The sequence below is a fragment of the Ziziphus jujuba genome, chromosome 3 (genome assembly GCF_031755915.1).
Source record: "Ziziphus jujuba cultivar Dongzao chromosome 3, ASM3175591v1".
In the NCBI taxonomy this organism is placed as follows: Eukaryota; Viridiplantae; Streptophyta; class Magnoliopsida; order Rosales; family Rhamnaceae; genus Ziziphus; species Ziziphus jujuba.
Window position 1 is genome coordinate 3,157,589 of NC_083381.1, and position 26,720 is coordinate 3,184,308.

Here is a 26,720-nt window from a genome sequence, read left to right on the forward strand (position 1 = left end):
CCCTTCACTCAAGGGTTAAACATGATTGTAATCATAAATATTGTACAAACAAAGAATAGCTTCCAAATATAGCTTCTTTGTAACTTTATATCTTGTACTCAGTTTTATGGAATTGAAAAGTGAGAAAGATAGTTACGTTTGACATGGTATCATAGCATGGTTCCTACCTTCCTGTATGAACAGTATTGCAGAATGAACAGTACCACTACATGAACAGTGATATGTGAATAGTGTTTGGCTTCCATGGCTGACCCCACTGAAAACATCCTTAATAATCTAACATCAAGAATGATAGAGGTTTTGTCAAGGGTCCAGACCTTTTCCTCTCTTGATTCCCCGATGGTTCCAATCAGCATTAAGTTGGATGGTTCCCACTATGGATTATGGTCCCAGGTTGTTGAAATGTACATCTCAGGAAAAGACAAACTAGGATACATCAATGGAGACTACCCCCAACCACCAGAAACTGACCCCTCCTTTCTAAGTGACGCATTGAGAATGCCATGGTGAAAGGTTGGTTGATCAACTCAATGGACCATTCCTTAGTTGTGAACTTTATTCGCTACCCAATGGCTAAGTAGGTATGGGATTCTACTACCATAACATACTTTGATGGAACTGACACCTTGCAAGTATACGAGCTTAGACGTCGTGTATCTTGAAGAAACAAGCAGGCAGATCTATAGAAAAATACTATAACGATCTATAGGGTTTGTGGCAAGAGATAGATTTTCAACGATCGAATCAAATGAAATGTGAAATTGACATACAAAGCTAAAACTCCATTTTACAGGAGGAGCGAGTTTACACTTTCTAGACAGACTAGATGATCGATTGGATCATGTTAAAACTAATGTTCTTTGCCTGAGACCTTTTCCTTCAATTGAGCAGGCATATGCTCACGTTTGAAAGGAAGGTCTCCAACAATCTGTGATGATTTTGTTGGGGTGAGAAGGTTATGACCAAGAGCAAGCTAGCTTGAAGTGTTAGCAACAAGCAAACTTTTGGTGATGCTCTTGGGAATGGTTGTGTGTGAGTTGTGTTTTTAGGTTTTGGTTATGGTGTTTTCTGGTTTTTAGGGTTCCTAGAGTGTTCTAAGGTGTTTAAGAAGAGATAAGAAGAAGGGGACCACGTTGGCTTTTGAAAATAAGGCTTAGATGTGTAGCCATTTCATTCATTTTACAATATAAGCTTGAAATTACAACTAGTTCACACATGCCAAGCATGTGAGCTTACAAAATGAGTAAAGTATTTGAAATTTAAAAAGCAAAATGTTCAACACCTAACTTTTCATACACAAAAGAAGTAAAAACCAACTGCAACATGTCTATTCCAAATATAGTAAAAAGTGGCACATGGTTTGAACTAAGTTCCTATTGTTTAACTAGTTTGGGTAAACAACCAAACTAGATTCACCTACTTAGTTCTCCTTTGTATCTGCTTATGAAACTTGGTTTGAATCATCCTTGGTCATCAATAAATATTGTTCCAAGAGCTAGGAAAGTTCTGGAATCGGATCATGGGCCAAACAGCTCCAAAACTGACCAATACTCTGCATACTGGGCCCATCAGATACAGCAATCTATTTGGAATATAAAATGGACATTCCCATGTCCTTTTGACCTGAAATTTGAACCATAGTCTTCTATATATGTCTGTAGACATCCCTCAAAATTTCAGCCCAACAATCCATTTGCAACCGGAGATATAAGATAAATAGTGGACCTATGTTGTTGGAAATTATGAATCCAGCACCATCGGCATTTCAAGCATAACATTCCTACTCTTTTGTGCATAATTTTGCCTATACTTTTGCATACATAACTTAGGCACAAAACATTATCAAAATATACCTTGCATCAATTAAAAACATAAAAAAAATATAAACTCATAAAAGGAAAGGATTTGATACGAAGGTGTGCATGCTAGCCGTTGACATGCACCATCAAGTGGCAAAATTGCCACACTTCAACAGATTTCAGAGCATAAGCAATGGCTAGTGGTATTGTTATGGCCATCAAAGGCATGAAATCGGGTTAGTCATAAAAGTTTGGGTTTTCCTTACAATCCAAAGGGCATTCTGATGGAAATAAATGCACTCACTATGGGAGTACAAAACATACTCAGGAAAACTGTTTCAAATTACATGGCTACCCAGATTGGTGGCACAAGTTACAAGTCTGAAAGAAAAAAAATGCTCTTGCAGCTGAAGCTGTCCCAGGCAAGCAGCAATGGCTATGGCTGAACATCAACATTCTCTTATTCCAGTGGCTGAACCTTCTACCTCATCCCCAGATTAAGGTAAGTGTGGTCAAGTTTTTTGCAGCTCTACTACTCGAAACAATGGTGCCTGGATTATTGACTTCGGAGTGATGGATCATATGACATTTGACCCAAATGGGGGCCATTTACCCAATCACAGAGGTTAGAACTATGCCTCTGTCCCCTTCTCTCTCTCTAGCTCACACACTTCTCGTTCCATCTCTCTCCAACAAGTTGCTGTCTGTGTGTTGTACTAATATACTCTACTTTCTATCTTCTTCAGTATGTTCTCAGCAAAGAGATCATTAGGCATGGTATTAAGAGGGGGGCATTGTACTACCTTGATGACTTCAGACCAAGCAAAGCAAATCACATGCACCATCAAACTAATAGCCATGAATGGCAGATTTGGCTATGGCATGGGCACTCGGGACTCCTATCATTTGGCTATCTCTGACATTTACTCCCATCTTTGTTTTCTTGCTTACAGAATGTGGACTTTAAATGTGATACATTTATCAAGGATAAAAGCCAAAGAGTTGCCAAAGAGTTTCTTATCCAATAAGCTTGAATAAAACTAATACTCCATTTGCATTGATACACTCCGATGTATGGAGACCATCCCCGGTACCTACTTCCTCTGGTCACCGTTGGTTTGTAATTTTTGTTGACGATTGTACTTGAATGACTTGGCTTTATCAGCTAAAAACCAAACATGAAGTTTTCACCATTTTTCAAGCATTTCATGCCATGGTTCAGACTCAATTCTCTTCCAAGATAAAAGTTCTTCATTCCGATAATGGTGACGAATTCATCAACCAAAGACTTCAAACCTATTTCCAGCAACATGGCCTTCTCCATGAGACCTCATGCTCTCAAACACCATAACAAAATGATGTCACAGAGAGGAAAAATCAACACATTTTGGAAACATCCCATGCCCTACTCCTTGGAGTAATGGTGCCGAGTTGCTACCGAGGGGATGCTGTCACTATTGCCATATGCTTAATCAACCTTATGCCATCTAAAATTTTACACTTTAAAACTCCCTTACAAATTCTCTCTACTCGTATATTCCTTCCTTCCATATTGATGCTTCCCCCTAGAATTTTTGGGTGTGTTGCTTTTGTCCATCTTCACAAAAATCAGCATACCAAACTGGACCCATGTGCCGTTCGTTGCTTATTTGTGGGATATGGTTTACAAAAAAAAGGCTTTCAGTGCTATGACCCCACTACCAGTCGAACCTATATCACCATGGACATTACCTTTCTTGAGACTAAAAATTTCTATCCTTCATCAGTACCTAATTCTTCCCTTTAGGGGGAGACTCAAGTAGAAGAGATGAATTAGTTGATGGCACCTGTGGATGAGCATGGAACTGGAATTAGAGAGGTTGAATTGCATGAGGTACCACCTACTCATATATCCCTTCCTTCCATATTTATACTTCCCCATAGAATTTTTGGGTGTTTTGCTTTTGTCCATCTCCACAAAAATCAACATACTAAACTGGACCCCTTTGCCATCGGTGCTTATTTTTGGGATATGGTTTACATAAAAAAGGCTTCCGATGGTATGACTCAGCTACCAATCGAACCTATTTCACCATGGATGTTACCTTTCTTGAGACTGAAAATTTCTATCCTTCACCAGTACCCAATTCTTCCCTTCAAGCGGGAGACTCAAGTAGAATAAATAAATTGGTTAGTGGCACCCATGGGTGAGCATGGAACTGGCAGTAGAGAGGTTGAACTGCATGAGGTACCACCTGAGATTGAATATGTCAAATTGAGAAATGAAGAAGTTGAAGAACATGGAAATGATGAAGCCGAAAAAGCATATTCCTCTCCCAATGGAAATACATACTGGACTTATTGATGGAAGTGGGATTACTAGAATGTAAACCTATGGATACTCTGATTATGCAGAACCATAGGCTTAGAGAATATTCGGACCAGGTGCTTGCTGACAAAGTGAAGTATCAGAGACTAGTGGGGAAGCTCATTTACTTATCTCACGCTCGTCCAAATATTGCTTACGTCGTAAGTGTGGTAAGCCAATTTATGCATAATCCAAGTGCAGACCATATGGGTGGGTGCCATAATTTGAATTCTCCATTATCTAAAGTCATCACCAGGAAGAGGACTAATGTTCTCCAAGAATGCCCATCTAATTATTGAAGGGTACACGGATGCAGGCTAGGCTAGGAATATCCTGGATAGAAAATCTACTTCAAGCTACTTTACATTTGTAGGAGGAAACTCAGTTACATGGAGGAGTAAGAAGCAAAAGCTGGTAGCATTGTCCAGTGCTGAAGTTGAGTTTCGAGGCATGGCGAAAGGATTATGTGAGCTTCTTTGGCTTAGAGGTTTGCTAATAGAGGTTGGTTTTCTTCTAACTTTGCAATGTGAAAGAATGAGGGCAAGGTTAATCAAAAGAAAACAAGGTATGAAGGATTGAAATTGAATTGGAGTGAAGGTGTATCTCGGCTTTGATGTAATAAGCTGCTGAAAATTTGTAACAAGGCCGGTTTTTGTGTTCTCTTGGCTTCAAATGGAAACTAAGGTATATTTCTCCAAAATTCAATATATTCATTCATTGAACTGTAATACGTATGTATAGCATACAAAATAGGTGTGAAAGCACACCATGACCGGTTTTAAGGACCAATATAAACAAGTCCTTCATGGTGAAGCAAAACCACATGTGTAATGTAACTTTGCCACATGCATCATGGTTGGTTGACAAGTGTTGCTGCCTCATTAGTTGCTTCATGGTGAAGTAGTCCTCATGCATGATGACACATGTCCTTCCATGCATTGATTGAGAGAAAGGCCGAATGGTGTAACTCCATGTCACCAAATAGCTTCCATGTCACCATCCTTGTCACCAAGGTGCTTTCCATGTCATCTAGGTGCTTGGTTTTTCTTAAACCCTAATTTGGCTAGTATACTGTAAACAACATATTTTGGTGTCTTTGTGCACCAACTTATCTAGCCTAGATTACACAATTTGCTAGAATTAAAATACAAACCAAATATGAAACAAACTAGGTTAATGATTTCGGCCAAGGCATTTCAGCTTTTACCTTGCCTTGGTCTCGGTTTTGCATGTTTCATGGCTAACACTTGCCATGATTCTCTAACATAATGAATTTATTTAGTGATAATAAAGCTGCCATCGACATGTCTCAAAACCCAATTCAACACGACCACACCAAGCACGTGGAGATAGACCGACATTTCATCAAACAAAATTTGGAAGAGAAGATTATTCAATTCCCTTTTGTTAAATCTGAAGATTAATTGGCTGACATTCTTACCAAGGCAGTTTCCAGCAGAAACTTCAATGACTCACTTGACAAGTAGGTGTTAGAGATATCTACACACCAACTTAAGGGGGAGGGTTGGCGTGAGTCCCTCAATTAGCCAGTTATGGAAATCTTAAATTTAGAAATCCCTACACTTAAATGTCAAACATGATTGTAGCCATAAATATTTTACAAACAAAGAATAGCTTCCAAATATAGCTTCTCTGTATCTCTATATCTTGTACTCAGTTTTATGGAATTGATAAGTGAGAAAGATAGTTATGTTTGACAATTTCCTCTAATCTAACATCCTTGAATATTTCACTTAAATTAGTTAAAAAGACCAGCAACCAAGTTCCATTAAGAGCACCTCTCTCTACTCAAACCTTTTACAAGGTCCAATTCCTCTTCCAATTGGCGAAATGGAGTTACTTGATTTGTCTATCAATAAAATTTATGGTCCTATTCCTAAAAACATAGGTGATTACCCTCCACCACACTTGATCTTCCTCCCTCTTTTAGGTAAAAAAATAGATGGAGAAATTCTTGCTTCTCTACGCACCTTGAAGTATGTATAAGCTATTGATATTTTGAATAACAAGTTAACAGGAAGTATTCCATTAAACATTGGGAATTGTTCTCGCTTAATGGCACTAGATCTCAATAAGAAACTTGTCTGGGGAAATTCCTATTTTCTTGGGATAGCTGAGTATGCTGTAATCCTTGCATCTTAGTGAAAACATGCTTTCCGGAGAGATCCCAACATCTTTCATGAACTTATCGAATTTGGTAACATTGGATCTGGGAAACAACAAATTAACTGCTCACATTCCACCATGGATCGGGAAAGTTTTGAAAAGCTAATTACCCATACCTTGAGGTCAAATGCATTTACTGGAGAACTTCTTTCTAGGCTATCAAAGCTATCAAATTTAACGTAACAACCCGTACCAAAATACATATGTTTTAACAAGTTTGACCAAGTTTGACTGAGTTTGACCAAGTGAACAATATGTGCGACCAAGTTGCCTTTTTCAATGGTCAATATTTTTGGTTTAAATGAAGAACCATTGTGTGGAACTCGTCGATATGAGTTTATAGACTAGTGGCACGCCAAATTCTTAGTTACGGATAAAAAGTTATGGTTCTGAGAAATTTTAAATTAGTGTCCAAATCAGTCCCTAGTTTTTGTCTGTTAGTGATCCAAGACTCTATATAAGCCTCGATAACTATGCCACACGAGAAACTAAAGCCTAAAATACCCATTTCATCCCTAAAACCTGAGAAATCCTTCCCTCTAGACCCATGGGTCCGAACTGGATCGTTTCGACCCATTTAACGAAGAACCGAGTCATCACCGTTTTTACCCATTCTGGCTACCAACCTTGTACACATCCATCCAGGGAGGAAGCACACATCGAGGTGAGCTTGGTCGTGAAATTTCACGGTGAACAGCAGTTGGACGGTCCCGGATCTGGCCCGTGAAGCTTGCGGCAGCCTGTGAAGTGGGTCTCCAGATTTTCCCATTTTTCGGCCGTTTTAGGCCAACCCATAGACCTTTCCCACCATTTTTGGACCTCTGAACTAATTTCCATGGTTTTTTTACCCAGATTCCTCATTGTTTAGGAGATACGACGATGGAAAGTTTGGCCGAAGCTTAAACCAAGTTTTCTAGCCACTGGAGGAACTTTTGGACCAAGGTGAGCATACTGGTGGGTTCATTCTCTCTTGGGCTTTTCGTTGATATAGAGCTTGTGAATTTTGGAGGTTGTTTGATAATTTTTCCATTTTTTGGATAATTAGTTAATCTTCGGATAAATTGGGACTGTGTTTGAATAAAATTGGTCAAATTGATTGAAATTGGAGTTGGCTTAGTGAAATTGGATATTATTAGGACTCATTAGGAGGTTCAATTTTGAATGATTAGACTTCGGATGAAAATCCCCAATTTTGGATACTGGGTCCTAAGGACACGTGGTAGAATTGGACCGTTTGGTGTCCAATTTACATAATTTTAAAATAGTATAAATCAATTTAAGACATTTAGGTCATACAAGTGTCTTTGGTTTAGTTATTGGAGCTTAAAAAATATTTTATTATATTACAGGCACTCGAGTTGAGCTTGAAGGTGAGCCTGCAGAGGAGCAAGAGTGAGCATCTACAGTATTATTCGTGATTATATCATTTTTTAAATGTTTTGGGTATATAGTATAGTATATGTGTGCTTTGAATATTTACGTATATACCATTTGATTGATATGTTTGGTTTATGCATATATAAATATTTGATTTTTCATATATGTGTTATCATTTAATGTGACGTTTGACAATATTTTAAACGGTTTTTAATTCTAATGAGTTCATAAACTTGTGGTATTTAAATATCTTGATAATTGAATAGAGTTTTAAATCATTTTGGAAATTATTTGGTTTGAGAAAGTAGATTAAAAATCATATGATTTGAAGCATATTGAAATATTTTATAATTTTATGTGCTTAAAATTGGTTTATGGTGAATATATTTCATTGTGGTATTTCTAGTTTTAGTATGAAATAATGATTTGAAATTTTTGAGATATTTAAATAAGAGGGTTGAATTTGAAAATTTAAATTATGATTTATGATACCCAATATTGTTTGGGAAAGTATATATGATCTTATAAGATTGTTTTAAGATCTTATAAATTTGTTTTAAGGATACTGTACTGGTTATTTTGAATTGATGTACCATATAAGATCAGAGTTTCGGTTCAATATTATATTACAGCACGCTGGGTTTGCCACGGTACTGTGAGGTTAGTTTCATCCAATGGTTTATTATTGCCACGGACCGTGAGGTTGGATTTAATTGACGGTTTATTATTGCCACAGTGCCATGAGGTTGGTTTCACCCAACGGTTTACTATTGCCATGGACCGTGAGATCGGGTTTATCTGACGGTTTATTATTGCCATGGTGCCGTGAGGTTGGTTTCATCCAACGGTTTATTATTGTCACGGTCCATAAGGTTGGGTACGTCCCCACACTTTATTATTTCCATGATATATTTCGTATATTGAGGGTCGTGAGGTGGGTGTATCCCACAGTTTACAGATTGGTACATCAAATGGCACATTGTATATATTTTGAGTACATTGATGGTTTTCAATATTGTGGTTATTACTACACTTTCTTAATAATTTTGTGGAACTGCATTTATAATATTTACGCTCAATTTTTACACCATGATTAGGCATTTTATAATATTATATTGATTATTCACTTTATATATTTTGAGCATCCATTTCATGATATTGAATTGGGGTACAAGTTTGGGTTTTGTGAAATGATTTTTAAACGGAGAACCTTTCAAACGAGTGGAATGAGAGGTCTTGAGAGAAATATTTTTACGGAAATAAATTATTATTTTTCTATTATACTATGCCACTCACTGAGATTTCCTTATCTCACGTTTTATTTGTTTTAAAATCATTCCCCAAGCTCAGGGAGCTAGTAGCAGTCTACCTTGCGCATAGCTTATCGATTTGTTCCTTCCACGACAGCAGCCGTATTTATCTTTTCTTTATTTATCATTATCTTCTAGACTTATTTATTACTTGTTTGTACTCCTAGACTTCGTTAACACTCTTAGAATGCTGTGATTTTAAATATAGGACTCAGTAGAGACCATAGTACTTATGTGTGTAGTTATGGCCTGTAGTACCGTAGGCCGGTTGTGGACTTTTAAGCTGTTATGGGTTTATTTATATATATATATATATATTGAGGTATTATTGATATCACTTGTGTTTATTGTCCACATTTTAAGGTGAGATTTCATTGGATATTCTTTAGGAATTGTCCAGTGGAACTTCACTAGACGGGACTACCCGCCTGGGAGGATTCTCGGGGCAGGTCCTGTCATTTAAGCTCACTACAAGTGTTGAACCTGGTAGAAAACTAGTTCAGTAACAGCATTCTTTCTAGTTTTGTAGATCTAAAATCCATGATCCAAATCTAAAACACAAACTACTAATGTTTTTTGGGACATCAGTGGAAGCTACCATGAAGATTACTTGGTTGTGAGTACAAAAGGCTAGCCTTAAATATACACCAAGACGCCTTCCCTTGTAATTAGTTTAGATCTCTCTGGAAACAATCCGAATGGAGATTTTTCGAAAGAAATAACAAAACTGCTGGGTTTGGTGGTTTTGAACTTGTCCAGAAACCATATTAATAGCAACATTCCTGAAACAATATCAGAACTATAACAACTGTCCTCACTTGATCTCGCAAGCAACAGGCTCACAGGTGCTATGCCTCAAAGTTTGGCATCACTTTCATTCTTGTGGCATCTGAACTTGTTAAACAATGACTTGTCTGGTAGAATTCCATACAAAGATTAGATAACAACCTTTGATTCATCATCTTCTGCTGGAAATCTAGGCTTTGTGTTACTCCACTTGCTGTGAAATGTCCAGGTGATGATGATCCAGATAAGGGAAAGACCAGTCCCAAGGATAGTAGTGGTGGTGATGAGAGCCTTACTGATAAGTGGTTTGGGCTTTGCAGTAGGAATTCTAGTTCCATTTTTAGTTTTGCCAACGAGGAAATCTTGGAGTGAAGCCAACTTTGGATTTGTGGATGAAATCGTACTAAGAATATCATGGCTGAGACATAGAAGAACAAGACCAGTGCATACAAAGACTAGGGGCATCAGGACAAAGACTAGGAGGGATGCACTCCATCATTCATATATATATTTTTCTATTTGTTTCATTTGAGGTTAAATATGGTATAATTTGTTGTAGAAATTATAATATTATGCAGAAATTCATTTTATGGTTGAATAATAAAATAGTTTTAGAGTAAAAAGGCAAAAACGGAGGTACCTTGAAGTACCTCTTTTTGGTTTCAGTGTTGTTGTTTGTTTTCACCCACCTGCTCTCTCGAATATGTGATCCAAGATCATAACCCACCTGCTTGACCGAGCTTGAAGGTTGGGGCACAGTCCTTTGTCAAACGTAATTCTTGAACCTCAAATAATAGGCAAACATTGAGAACTCTAGAGCGTGCTAGCCATTGGGGATGCACCATCGTTTGACTGCCAACATAATGTGGGTCCCACATCTCCACGTGGCAGCATCTACGACCACAAATTCCATAGTATCTTCAATGAAAATTTTTACTGGTTTCCATTCCTTCTCATAATCACTATGGCCCATTCCTTAATTCTTGCAAATCATCAAAAACCACAAAGAAGGTATAGAGCTAGGAGAGGAGCAAAGGATGAGTGGAGGAGGAAAGGTCGTGTGTAAAACAGGAGCTTCTGGATTCACAGCTTTATGGCTAGTGAAGTTCTTACTATAACATGGATATAGTCTCAAAGCCTCTGTTCGTGACCCAAGTTAGTATGTTTGTTCTTCCCCTTTCTCTAACATGTTTAAACGTATGTGGAATATTTTTTTACACTTACAAATTCTAGGTTTTGATTGTTTTCTAATTTACTAAAAGAGATATAATAAAATTTGGGTTTTGATTTTGAAGTTAGACCCTTATTTTAGATATGAGTAAACTTGTGGTTAATTTGGGACTGGTTGAACAATATGGGTGTTTCCTTTCAAAACCCACTAGGAGTATCATCCCTTATAGATGGAATTAATTAAGGATTAAATTGAGTGAAGATGTGTGAATTTTTGATATGTTAGGATAATATTAATGTATGTTTCCCTTGGCAGTATGAATTCTTCGTTGAACTTCATTGATTTCTATTTATTTATGCCACAGATGATCCAATGAAAACAGAACATTTGCTCTCTCTTGAGGGAGCTAAAGAATGACTTGACTTGTTTAAGGCAAATATACTAGAAGAAGGATCATTTGATTCTCTAGTTGAAGGGTGTGAAGGTGTTTTCCATACAGCATCTCCCATTATTATTTCACCTACCGATCCACAGGTTAAGAAAAATCCTTTAACATGCATATACTCCCAATATATATATATATATATATATATGTATATCTTGAAAATTTGATATGGCTTACTTCACACATTTCACGCTGACGTAATTGACCCTGTGGTGAAGGTAACACTGTATGTTATAAGAGCTTGCATAAAATTTCCTTCTACAAAGAGAGTGGTTTTAGCATCTTCCATTGTATCACTTACAATAAATGAAACATTGTTTTCAAACCCTGCTGTTTGTGAAGAGTTGAAGGTTGGTCAAGTTTGTTTATGTAATTTCTATGGAATGTCTTGCATGAAGCTTCTCTAAGCTACCTATTTTGCCAGTTATAGTTCAACTCTGCTTTTAGTAGAAACAATATATAGAATTCTGGCTCTCTAAATATGTGTAAATGTAAAACTGCAAAACGTTTTTTTGTCTTATATTTTTCTTCTCCAGAATTGGTATGCACTTTCAAAAACTTTAGTTGAGGATGCTATTTGGAAATTTACAAAAGAAAACGAGACTGATTTGGTCACCATACATCCAGCATTTACTATTTGTCCTTTCCTACAATCAACTCTTAGTATGACAGTAGATATCTTTCTGGAAAACATAAATGGTATAGTTTAGGACCTAATCTTTTTAAATGCAGCATTTGATAGAAAGTTTAGAACTTTATTTGATGCATCTAGCATATTAGAAGTAGATACTACCTAGTAACTAGTAGATTTAATATTCATGAAGAATTTTTCCTCAATTAGGAATTATAATAAAAATTTGAAAATTGCCCAAACTACTAACTAGAAGTCTTAGAGGTTAAATTTGCTTGTTTCTACTAAAAAATGCTTTATGCTTCAAACTATTTAGCTTATTTTGTAATGGCTGCAGGATCACAAATCTTAGAAAACGTGGTTTATAGGTCTGTTGATGTTAGAGATGTAGCATGTGCACATATTTAGCATGTAAAGTAGCTTCAGCTAGTGGAAGTATATTTCGGTAGTCACTGTTACGAACAATGTTTGGATTTCAAAGATTTTAGAAGAACTATATCTTGATTTGAGCCTTCCTGAAAGGTAAATTTTCATTAATATGCAAGTATATAGACAAACATGCTATTTGGTGTAAGATAAAAAATGAAGAAATTTGTTGATGTATATTATATAAACACAGAGGAAAACGTTTATGTTTTTGCCATTTCTTTCATATGGGAAGATGAAAAACCCCCTTTGCCAATCCATCATGTATTGAATGAGAAAGCAAAAGATTTGGGTATTGACTTCATTTCTTTGCAAGTGAGTCTCAGAGACACCGTTGAATGCTTCAAGGAAAAGGGTTTTCTAATCATGTAAATTATGCCATTGGCAGGGGATATGATATGGTGGATATAATTAAAAATAAAACATATATGTCCTTATTTTCATTATCCCATTCTTCTATAACTTGTTAATGAAGTGTAAAATTTTCCAAGAGTCATTGCAAGAAAAAAGAAAAATTGTTACGAGTTTTCAACCCTATGGAAGTAGTGGTTAACCCATAGGACTACAAGGTGGTGTGCTCAGTCTATTCTCAAACGTTTTTGTTTTTTTTGTTAATGCTGTCAAACATAGACATCGACTCTTAGTCAACTCATGATGATCTCACAGTTGGGCTGACTGCCGTGCAGTAGAGTGTTGGTCCCATACTTACTCATGACAGTTCATGGGTGGTATTTTTGTATGTGTATTTATTTATTTACTTTGTGTTATTTTACTAATGATTAATGAAAAGCCTTCCAATGGAGACTTTAAGGGCAGTTGGACAATGCAACTCATATAATTAGAAGCATGCATGTTAGATTTTACGGATTTGAAGGTACATAATAAATTCCATTAAAGCCTCAAATTACTAACCTTCAAACGCAGTCATTGATAAATTAAAATTTTAATCCTACAAACAGAAAATAATATAAAGTAGTGCCTATGAGCATACTATTCTCAAACACTCTTAATGATTTATGAAACCCTAATCTCAAAAATACAGCATGTATCTGTTTGCTTGTCCTAGACCTTTTATAGTCTCTGCAAGTCAGACTTACCCATTAATTTTAACACACACAAAATAATTTAATAATAGAAAAAATATGGGTAATTCAATAGGCTTATAAATAGAGTTGGTCATCCAGTCCAATGGGCCAGCGGGAATATTACAGAGAGTGTGTGACCAAAGGCCCTACTACAAAATAATAAACAAGTCAATCCCATTAATGGCATAAATAGGCCTTGTAAGTGAGTAATTAATTATGCTATGTCCACAAATTATTTATTTATTTAACATTCTCCCACTTGGATTGCATAATCATCATCATCTATAATCCAAACTCATTTACTACAGAATCTCCCGAACCATAATACCGTTTCATCTAAATATATAGCATACCGACATGGCACAAAAATATACTAGACTAGGTAGTAGAGATTCTTTTAGTAAATCTCTCAAAACATAATACCATTTCAACTGAGCACTTTGCATGCCATAAACTCAGTCTGGGTAGTAGAGATTTACATAACCACGTACAATCCCCCAACACAAATAATATAATTTTATCCAAGCACATTGTATTTCGACAGGATACAACAATATACCCAAACTAGATAGTAGGGACTCACAATGGCACATGTGGATCGACATACACATATTAATAGACTAAAAGTCTCAACAGGCTTGTAAATACAAGGAGCAATAATATGTGTAATAAATCATCTCATAAATAAATAATGATCCATATAAATCAATGTATCAAAATACTCAAAGAAATAAATAATACTCAACATGGATATTACTGCCGAAAACATAATATACTCCCATTGATCCACAGCAGTCTCAACTGCCTAACAATCCCTTAGGGGACACATGCTCCTCAAATGTGTATACTGGTAAGGCCTTGGTCAGTGGATTTGCCACCATACTGTAAGTAGGCATGTGAGCATCAGTAATGAGGCCTTCTTCAACTTTCTCCTTTACCATAAAATACTTTACATCAATGTATCTCACTCCAGGGGTACCTTTTAAATTATTGGAGAAAGAAAACCCTATAATATTGTCACAATACATCATAATAGGCCTCATAACATGCCATATACTCTGGCTGCATAGTTAAGGATGCTGTCACAGACTACTTCGCACTTCACCAAGACACAGTACCTCTTGCCATGATAAATATATATCCAGTGGTAGACTTCTTATCATCCACACAGCCTTTATAATCTGCATCACTATAACCAACTACATCAAGAGAATTGGTGCATCGATATGTGAACATATGATTTTTAGTACCATGAAGACCTTTTTAACTGCTTGGTAATGAATAGAACCAAGATTGCTTATAAATCTACCAAGCACATACACAGCAAAAGCTATATCAGGCCGTGTACAAACTTGAGCATACATTAAACTAACCACTGCAGAAGAATAGCAAACATTTTTCATCGCCATCCTTTCTCTATCATTCTTGGAACACTGATCTTTAGAAAACCTTTCAACCTTTGTGACCGGTAGACTTCCAGGAGCACAATTGTGCATATCAAACCTCTTAAGAATTCTATCAATATAGGCTCTTTGAGACAACTGCAACACATAATTAGTCCTATCTCAAACAATTTTGATCCCCAAAACAAAAGAAGTCTCACCAAGATCTTTCATATCAAAATAGTTGCACAACATCTGCTTTGTCTTAGCCAATAGGCCAGTGTCATTAGTAGCTAAAAGTATGTCATCAACATACAACAGCAAAAATATAGAACTGCTCCCATTGACCTTCATATATATGCACTTATCAACAACATTCTTCTTAAAACCATTTTTAGTGACAACCTCATCAAACTTAAGATACCATTCCCTCAAAGGCTGTTTAAGACCATAAATTGACTTCTTAAGCTTACAAACCAAATTATTTACCGGAAGCCAACTAGTTGAGCCATATATACATCCTCAAACAAATCACCATTTAGAAAAGTAGTTTTAACATCCATCTGATGCAATTCCAGGTCATAATGTGCCACCATTACCATAATGATTCTAAAAGAATCCTTTATGGATATAGGAGAGAATGTCTCTGTGTAATCAATTCCTTTTTTCTAGCTAAACTCTTTGGCTACAAGTCTAGCCTTATACCTCTCCACTTGACCATTAGTCTCTTTTAGTCTTAAAGACCCATTTGCACCTTATAGGCTTGCTACTCTCTAGTAACTCAACCAAATCCCAAGCACCATTTGATCCCATAGATTTCATTTCATCTTCCATTGGATTCAACCAAAAATTTAAATACAAACTACTTGTGGCCTCCTTATAAGTGACTGGATCTGAATAATCACTTATGTCAAAATCATGCTCCTTCAAGTAAACCTCATAGTCATTAGGAATAGCTGACCTCCTAGTCATTTATGACATTTTCAAAGGTACATCAGCATCTATAATAACTAGAATATCCTGCCCTTCGACAATGGGTTCATCCTGATCAACTACTGGTTCATCAACTATTAGATTAATAACATCTCTATTAAGAACAACAACACTGGGAATGAATACTTTTTCTTCACTAAATTGAGGCTCCCTTAGACCATTATTGTCATCAAACCCAAAATCATCTTCAAAATAAACGATCCTGTTTGACTCTATAATTCTAGTGGTGTGAGATGGACAAAAGAATCTTGAACCCCTAAATTCTATACAGTAACCAACAAAATATCCACTGATAGTTTTAGGATCTAACTTCTTAGTTTGGGGATTATAATCCTTACTTCAGCTTTGCAACCCCATATTTGAAAATGGTGCAAATTAGGCTTTCTTCCTGACCATAACTCAAATGGAGTCTTAGGAATGGATTTACTTGGTAGTTGATTCAAAATATAAGCCGCCATTCTTCAAGCCTCTCCCCACAAGTATTCTGGCAAAGTAGAATTTGCCAACATAGATCGTACCATATCCAACAAAGTGTGATTTCTCTTGACAGAACCCCCCCTTCCGAGAATCCTCCCAGTATCTCTCGGGTAGTCCCTCCTAGTGAGGTTCTATCGGACAATCCCTAGAGAAATATCCAATGGAACCTCACCTTAAAAAGTGGACAACGAACACCAGCAATATCAATAATACCTCAATATATAGATATAAATAAGTAAATAAATCCACAACAACATAAGATCCTCAACCAGCCTACTGTACTACAGGTCATAACTACCCATATAAGTACCATGTTCTCTACTAAGTTCCACTTTTAAAATCAGAGCATTCTAAGAGTGTCAACAAAGTCTAGGAGTACAAACAAGTAATAAATAAGTTCAGAAGATAATGATAAATAAAGAAAGGATAAATACGGCTGCTGTCGTGGAAGGAACAAATCGATAAGCTGTGCGCAAGGTAGACTGCTACTAGCTCCTTGGGCCTAGGGGGACAAAATTAAAACAAATAAAACGTGAGATAAGGGAATCTTAGTGAGTGACATAGTATAATAGAAAAATAATAATTTATTTCCGTAAAAATATTTCTCTCAAGACCTTTCGTTCCACTCGTTTGAAAAATTCCCGGTTTAAAAATCATTTCTTAAAACCCACTCTTGTATCCCAATTTAATATCATAAAATTGATGCTCAAAAGTATTAAAAAAATGAACGACCAATATCATATCACAAAATATCTTAAACAAGATATAAATATTGAGCATAAAATCTTATAAATATATTTCCATGAAATAATTATGAATATACAAAAATAACCACAATATTTGAAACCAACAATATATTCAAATGTATATCATGTACTATCCAATGTACCAATCTGTAAACCATGGGATATACCCACCTCTGTGGAAATAGTAAATTGTTGGGACGAACCCAACCTCACAGTCCGTGGCAATAAATATCATGTGGGCTAAACCCAACCTCATGCTACCGTGGCAATAATAACCTGTGGGATAAACCCAACCTTATGGTCTGTGGCAATAATATCCTGTGAGCTAAACCCAACTTCACGGTACTGTGGTAATAATAACCTGTGGGATAAACCCAACCTCACGGTCCATGGCAATAATATCCTGTGGGCTAAACCCAACCTCATGGTACCATGGCAAAACCTAGCACACTGTAATATAATATAATATAATATAATATTGATCCAAGATATTGGCACTACATGGTACATCAATTTAAAATAACCAATACCATATCCTTAAAACAATCTTGTAAGATTATACATACTTTTCCTAAATGATATTGTATCATAAATTATAATTTAATATTTAAATTCCAATACTTATTTAAATATTTCAGAAAAATTCAAATCATAACTTCATGCGAAAACCAGAAATACCTCAACGAAATATATTCACCAATAAACCAATTTTAAGCACTTAAAAATTATAAAATATTTAAACATGCTTAAAATCGTATAAATTTTCAATTTGCCCCTCAGATAAAATATTTTCCAAAATGATCTAAAATCTCAGTTCAAATACCAGAATATTTAATTAACATGATTCTCAAGTTCACTATGAACTCATCAAAATTAGAATTCATTAAAAATCTTATTAAAATCCGCATAAAATGATAACTCGTGCAAGTGAAAGCAAATATTTTATATGCATAAAGCAACCATTTCAATCAATTTATATCTACGTAAAATTTCCAAAACACACATATATATTATTCTTTATACCCAAAACGTTTTAAAAATTATAATCACTCACAGTACTGCAAATTTTCACTCCTACTCCGACTACATGATCACCTCCAGGCTCAATTCGAGTGCCTGTAATATAATAAAATATTTCTCAGTCTCCAAATAACTAAATCAAAGATACTTGTATGACCCAAATATCTTAAATTAATTTTTAGTATTATAAAATTACATAAATTGAACACTGGACGGTCCAATTATACTGCGTGTCCTTAGGACTCGGTACTCAAAATTGGGGATTTTCACCCGAAGCCTAATCTTTCAAAATTGAAGCTCCTAATGGGTCCTAATAATGTCCAATTTCACTAATCCAACTCCAATTTTAACCAATTTGACTAATGTTGTCCAACCACAGCCCTAACTTATCCGATAATTAACTAATTGACTCAAAAATGGAAAAATCATCAAATGGCCTTTAAAATTCACAAAATTTATATCCATAGAAAACCCAAGAGACAAGGAACTTAGCAGTATACTCACATCAGTCCAAAGATTCCTCCGGTGGCTGGAAAACTCGGTTGAAGCTTCGGTCGAACTTCCCATCGTCATATCTCCCAAATGGTGAGGAATCTGGGCAAAAGAACCATGGAAATGAGTTTAGAGGGTCCAAAATGGTTGGATAGATGTATGGATTGGCCTGAAACGGACCAAAAATGTGAAAATTTGGCGACCCACCTCACCATCCGCCGTCGCTTTCGTAGGCCAGATCCGTGCGTGTCCAGCTGCCATTTGCCGTGAAATTTCATGGCCAAGCTCATCTTGACGTGGGCTTCCACCATGATTAGCACATGTAATAGTTTAGTGGCCGAAATGGGAAAAAACAGCGATGACCCAATTAGACGTTAAACTGCTAGAAATGGCCCAGTTGGGATCCGTGGGTCTGAAAATTTTTTTCTCGAATTTGGGGACCACATGGGTATTTTGGAACTTGTTTCCTGATGGGCATGCTTTCCACCATTTATATAGAGCCTTGGGTCACTAACAGATGAAAATCTGGGACTGGTTTGAACACTGATATAAAACTGATATATGAAACTTTATAGAAGCATAACTTTTTATCCGTAACTCAAAATTTGGCATGCCACCAATCTATGAACTCGTATCAATGAGATCTGCACAGGTACCTCAGTCAAACTAAAAATATTGAACATTGAAGAAGTCAACTTGGACCCACCTAATGTTCACTTGGTCAAACTTGGTATAACTTGTTAAAACATGTGTATTTTTTGTACGGGTTGTTACATCTCCTCTCAGCTATGCCATTCTGCTGAGGAGTACCAGGCATTGTGTATTGTTCATCGATGCCACATTCACATAAATAAATTGCAAATGCTCCAGGATTTCATCCAGTCTTATCATATCTGCCATAAAATTCACCACCTATGTTAGACCTCACAACCTTTTTTTGAGGCTCCATCTTAACCTAAAACTCCTCAAAGGCAACCAAAGAATCTGATTTCTCACAGATAAGCTCAACGTGTCCATAACGAGAAAAATCATTAATAAAAGTAATAAAATACCTATAACCACCCAAGCAGTTGGTGTGGACACATATATTATTATGAATTCCAAAACATCTCCACACCTTGCTATTTTATCTTTTCTAACCTTAAAAGTTAACTACCCTTTCACACATTCAACATAAGTTGATAAATCAGAGAAATCAAGATTAGGAAGTATTCCATCCTTTACTAACATTTCCATTATGTACTTAGAAATATGTCCCAAACGCTTATACCATAACATTGAGGAATTATCATTAACTTTTGGATGTTTAGAAGCAACAATAAGGGCAACAACAGAATTAATAAAATAATTGAAACCATTATTAAATAAATCAAGTATATATAAACAATTTACCATCCTTATACATTTCAACTTTGTTATTTCCAAACAAGAAACTATAATCTTGACTATCCAAAAGAGAAATAGATAATAAATTTCTTCTTATTAAAGTTGTTATATATAGGAAACTTCTTCTAACTCTAAAATATATTCAGTGGCAAGCCTCAACTTAATTATTCCCATGAGATCCACCTTCACTCTTAAGCTATCTCCCATATAAACATGCTGCTCAAGATTGTTGGCCCCCTTTGGCTTATCATCCCTTTGAATGAATTAGTAGCATGAATTATTACTCCAATATCTAACCACCAAGAATTTATAGGGACATCAATAATATTGGTCTCAATCATTAAAATATTACATTTCTCCTCTTTATTCAAACTATATTTTATATTATCAAACTGAGATGGAAGACGCTCCAGTATAGAATAGGTCAAGAACTCCTCTCCAATGTCCATATTAGGGTCCCTCAACTTATTATAATAGGAAGAAAGAAACTTAATATTGTCCCTTACTCCTTTAATTCCATCATACTTAGTATTATTCAAAAGATCCAAAAAATGATACTTCTCATTCATATCAAACTTGATGAACTTCTTTCCTATCTCCTCAAAAAGTTCCTTTGCAGTGTCAACCTTAGGAATACTAGCATATATAGCTTCACCCATGTGATTCTCCATCATCATGATGCAGCACTTATTAGAATGCTTCCAATCCTCATAAAGTTTCCTAATTGCCACACTACTCTCATCAGTTGATATCTATGGTGAATCTATCTCTAAAGTGAAATCCAATTTCATAAATGTCAAATTTCTAACCATGGTCTTTTTCCACTTCTGATGATTTGTCCCATCTAATTTTATGATGGCAGTCATGGGCAGTACGTTCCGAGTGCTACTAACTATGAAAATAGTAGACACAATAAAACATTTAATATATATATAAAACAATAACTATTTTCCAGCCCCTCATCACAAAACATAAAATCAATATCGCTAGGGTCTTTGTAGCACTAAAGATACCCTTTAGTGGGATAGGAACAGTTAACCAAATAACCATAATAAAATGCATTGAACTGAATCACCGACCAGGTAACTCATAACTTACGATTCATGGCATTCAATCAATTTCCACTGCCATTCCAAGCGTCATACAAAGCAACTAAAACCACCGACACGGTAGCCTAATTACCTGTATAAATCCTGGTTAATAAGTGGACAAAATGGCAACTTTATGAAATAGGCAAATATAAAATATCCCATTCACTATACCAACATATATTACAATGGTACATATAATACAGACGAACTAAGTCTCACGACAGGTAAGTACTTAAAATTCCACATTACAATACCAACTAGGCATAAAGTCTCTTTAGATAAAGCTAACACAATCCAATTCTGAACGTAGATATTTAAAATTTAATTCAAGAAATTTGAAATGGAATAAATAAATAAATAAATAACCATATAAAATAAATAAATAAATAAATAACAAATTTTCCCTTTCTTTTTAAAATAATAATAAAACAATAGGTAATTAAATAACCAAATAAACAAAACAAAAAAAAAAGTTTTTTTTTTTTTAATACACGGCTGCTGGCATCAATAAATAGCATGCTGACGTCAGCAGAATGCACCATACGACCTGGTGTTCAGGTCACCATCCTCAGCAATGTGGGTCACGGGTCGACCCGGTTCTAATCCATACTGGTCACGCGACTCGATTTCATACCTGGCCATTTTTCGCTGTTCCGGCCACCATATCCAGCGATACCGGCAGCGATGAATTTGTCTTTCTTAGGCAACTATTTCTCCAACTCAATTTGGTCCAAAATCAACCCAAAACGAACACCCAATCAAGAAGTAATTCGGCTATGGAAGGTTCATAAATAACTCGGTTTCACAAGGTTTTGAACCGAATTAAACAGTCTAAATCACTCCATTCAAACCGAAAAACACAATAAAACATAGCTCAGGTCTCAATATCATCAATAACAAAAATTTACATTATTCGGATTTAAGGGTTTTTTTTTTTTTTTTTAGGGAAAAATTATGTGGTTCGGTACATACTGAGGACTCCAAAAAAAAAAAAAATTATTCCATTCAACTCACACAATCCCATATCAAGATTTGTCAAGAAACCAAAATAATTTTTAAAATTTTTTTTTATTACTATTACAAATAACAATAAGGCATATATTAAGTTTCCTTGTCTCCATGCAAGCAGGAAGGAAAAATAAAAATAAAGAAAAATATATCTGGATCATACAGAAAATAAATACTCATACAGTAATATTTCGAACATAGTTAACAAACAAATCACAACAAAATTTATTATACATATTAATCATGCTCTGATACTAATTGTTAGATTTTATGGATTTAAAGATACATAATAAATTCCATTAAAGCATTAAATTACTAACCTCCAAATGCAGCTATTGGTAAATTAAATCTTTAATCCTGCAAAATAGAAAATAACGTAATGTAGTACCTGTAGACACACTACTCTCAAACCACTTTCAATGAATTTTAAAAACCCTAATCTCAAAAATATAGTATGTATCTTTTTGCTTGCCTTAGACCTTTTATAGTCTCTGCAAGTCAAATTTACCTATTAATTCTAATATACACAAAATAATAATAATATAATAATATAATAATAATAGATAAAATATGGGTAAATCAGTGGGCTTATAAATAGAGTTGGTCCTCCAGTCCAATAGGTCAACTGGAGTATTAAAGACAGTGTTTGACCAAGATTGATTATGCTAAGCCAGTTCTATTAATGGAAGAAATAGGTCCTGTAAGTGAGTAATTGATTATGTTAAGCCCATAAATTATTTATTTATTTAACAATGTGTTGATAATAAATTCTGTTAGTTTGATATAGTATATATAGTTGAATCCATTTCCTATCAGTTTTAAGTTTTTGGAGTTTGCAATCAAATAAGCACCAAATATATATTCTCTCTAAATTGTTGATGTCTGAGAAAACTTCACGATCAAAAAATTTCAACCAAAGCCAGAACGGTAGTTGAATGTACAATCAAAACTAATATTCTCCCTATTAGCTAGAAACCTTTTGATAATCCTCAAGTGCGCTCTTACTCTGGTAATGAGGAAATTTTTGAGTGAAGCCTACTTTGGATTTGTGGATGAAACGGTACCCAAAAAAAAAAAAAAAAAAAAAAAGGTCGTGTTTGAGGCAGAGAAGAAAAAGACTTTTTGTTTTTTGAGTGAAGCCTACCATATTTTTTATTTTTTTTTTATTTTTTTGATAATCCTCAAGACAGTTGTTGTAGAAATTCAAAGTAGGCTTCACTCAAAAAAAAAAAAAAAAAAAAAAAAAAAAAACAAAACAAAACAAAACAAAACAAAACAAAGAGTCGTGTTTCAGGGGCATTACACTCCATAGTTGGTTTTTTTTTTTTTTTTTTTTTAGCTTGTTTCGTTTGAGTTTTAATATGTATAATTTGTTGTAGAAATTATGATATTATGTAGAAAATCCATTTTCTGAATGAATAATAATATATCTTTAGATAAAAAGGCAAAAACGAAGAGAAGAACATTTTGGTTGCCGTGCTGTTATTTTTGTCGTTGTTGTTTGTATTTGCCCACCTCCTCTCTTGAACCTGGGATCTGGTGGCCTGATCTCACTCGCTTGAGCACATGATCTAGAAGGTTGCACATATATCGTTTCTCAAATCTAGATAATAAGCAAAGCTGACTCTCATAGAGGCTAACCATTGGGATGCACCATCCATGGACTACCACCTGGCATATTGTGATCCCACATTTCCTCGTGGCAGTGCATTTTTATTATCAATGACCGCAAATTCCATAGGATCTTCAATGAATAATCCGAGCAAAAACTTGATGATCAGAAAGCTAAACAAATGATGCTCTCCCTGCAAGCAACTATACATCCAGAGAGATAAAGACAGAAAATGCTTACGGTCTTTGCAGATGGTCAGCGAATGCCAAACCATTAGGAGGGTTTTCTGTCTCTCTCTGTACTATAATAGTTTATGGACTAGTTTATTTATACGTAGTATTATTTTTTTTTCCCCGTTCACTGGCATTTTTTTTCAACATTTCCGGGTTTCCAATGTCACTATAAGCCATTCCTTCATTCCTGCACAAAAACTGCAATGCAGGTAAAGAGCTAGGAGAGAGCCAAAGGACAAGTGGTGGAGAGAAGGTGGTGTGTGTAACAGAAGCTTATGGATTTATAACTTCATGGCTGGTGAAACTCTTATTACAACGTGGATATACTGTCAAAGCCTCTGTTTGGGACCCAAGTGAGTGCTTTTATTCCTCCCCTTTTTCTAAATTGTTCAAACTTATATGGAATATTTTGTTACACTTCCAAATTCTGGGTTTTGATTGTTTCCTAATTTACTAGAAGAAATAAAATAAAATTCGGGTCTTGGAGTTTGAAGTTAATTGTATCAAATATGATAAAACTTGTGGTTAATCTGAGACCCGTTTAAACAATTTAGGTGTTTCCTTTCAGAGCCGACTAGGAGTTCATCCATTTTAGATAGAATTAAGGATTAAATTGAGTGAGTTTGTTGAATTTTCGATATCTTTTGTATAGTGTTGCATATTTGTTTCCCTTGGTTGTATGAATTCTCAGTGGAACTTAGTTGATTTCTGTTTATATATGCCACAGATGATCCAAAGAAAACAGAGCACTTGCTCTCTCTTGATGAAGCTAAAGAAAGACTTCACTTGCTCGAAGCAAATCTACTAGAAGAAGGATCATTTGATTCTCTAGTTGATGGGCATGACGGTGTTTTCTATACAGCATCTCCCGTTATTATTTCACCTAGTGATCCACAGGTTAAGAAAAATTCCTTCAATATGCATATATATTGAAAATTCGATATGATTCGCTTCACACATTTCAGGCTGAAGTAATTGACACTGCAGTGAAGGGAACATTGAATGTTCTAATATCATGTGTAAAATTTCCTTCTGTGAAGAAAGTTGTTGTAACATCTTCCATGGTTTCACTTCCAATCAATGGGAAAGCTCCCACACCCGATGTGGTAGTTGATGAGACATGGTTTTCAGATCCTGCTGTATGTGAGGAGTTGAAGGTGGGTCGAGTTTCTGTATGTAATTTCTATGGAACGTATTGCGTAACGCTTCTCTAAGCCACCTCTTATGGCGGTTATAGTTCAACTATGCTTTTAATAGAAACAAAATACAGAATTCCAGCCCTCTAATCATATGTAAAAAGTAAAACTACTAAACATTTTTTTGTCTTATATTTTTCGTGTCCAGAATTGGTATGCACTTTTAAAATCTTTAGCTGAGGAAGCTACATGGAAGTTTGCAAAAGAAAACAAGAATGACTTGGTCACCATGCATCCAGGGTTTACTATTGGTCCTTTCTTACAGTCAACTCCTATGTGACAGCCGAGATTGTTCTGAATCATATAAATGGTACAGTTTAGGACCTCATATTTTTTAGATGCAGCATTTGGCAGAAAGTTTAGAAGCTTTATTTGATGCAGCTAGCATGTTAGAGGTAGATACAACCTAGTAACAAGTGGATTTTGATATTCAGGAAGAATTTTGCCTAAACTAGGAATTACAATAAAAAGTTAAATTTGACCAAACTACTAACTAGAAGTCTTAGAAGTTAAGCTTTCCTTTTTCTACTGAAAAATACCTTGTGATTCAAACTGTTGAGCTTGTTTTGCAAATTTTGCCTGCAGGATCACAAACCTTAGCCAACATGGTTTATAGGTATGTTGATGTTAGAGATGTAGCATATGCACAATGCACATATTCAAGCATTCGAAGTAGCTTCAGCTAGTGGAAGATATATTTTAGTAGGAACTGTTATGAACAATGTTGGGACTTCAAAGATTTTAGAAGAACTATACCCTGATTTGAGCCTTCCTGAAAGGTCATTTTTCATTAATTTGCAAGTGTTTAGAAAAATATGCTATTTGGTGTCTTTTGCGAAAGTAAGATTTTAATGCTTTTATTAGGATTTAAGGAAAACAAAAATGAATTTTGCTGATATATAATATAAAACACGAAGGAAAATGTTTTATGGTTTTGCCATTTCAGATGGGAAAATGAAAAACCTCATTTGCCAATCTATCATGTATCTAATGAGAAAGCAAAAGGTTTGGGTATTGACTTCATTTCGTTGGAAGTGAGTCTCAGAGACACTGTTGAATGCTTCAAGGAGAAGGGTTTTCTAATCATGTAAATTATGCCAATGGCAGGGGATATGATATGGTTGATTTAATTACAAATAAAACATATGTATCCTTGTTTTCATCATCCCAATATTTCTGTGAGCCTGTAACTTGTTAAAAAAGCGTCTTCATTAGGGCCTAATCTTCCAACAATCACTGAAGTAAAATAAAAATTCCTACAAGTTTTCAGCCCCACTACAAGGTGGTGGGCACAATCTTTTCTCAAACTTCGTTTTATAAGGCTGTCAAACATAGACATTGAATACTCGTGAGGATCTCGCTATTGGGCTGGGACCACCTGTGGACTGTCATGTGGTAGAGTGTTGGTCCCACACTGCCACATGGCAGTGCATGGGTGGTATTTTTGAATTGTATTTTATTATTATTATTATTATTATTAGTGGTTAATGAAAAACCTTCCTAGAAAGACTATGAAGGCA

The 26,720-nt window shown here is 35.3% G+C and overlaps 1 pseudogene; it reads left to right on the top strand.

The window, feature by feature from the left end:
* The first annotated feature begins 3,981 nt into the window (after positions 1-3,981).
* LOC107417492 (phenylacetaldehyde reductase-like) lies at positions 3,982-26,375 on the top strand (annotated as a pseudogene).
* Positions 26,376-26,720: the final 345 nt, after the last annotated feature.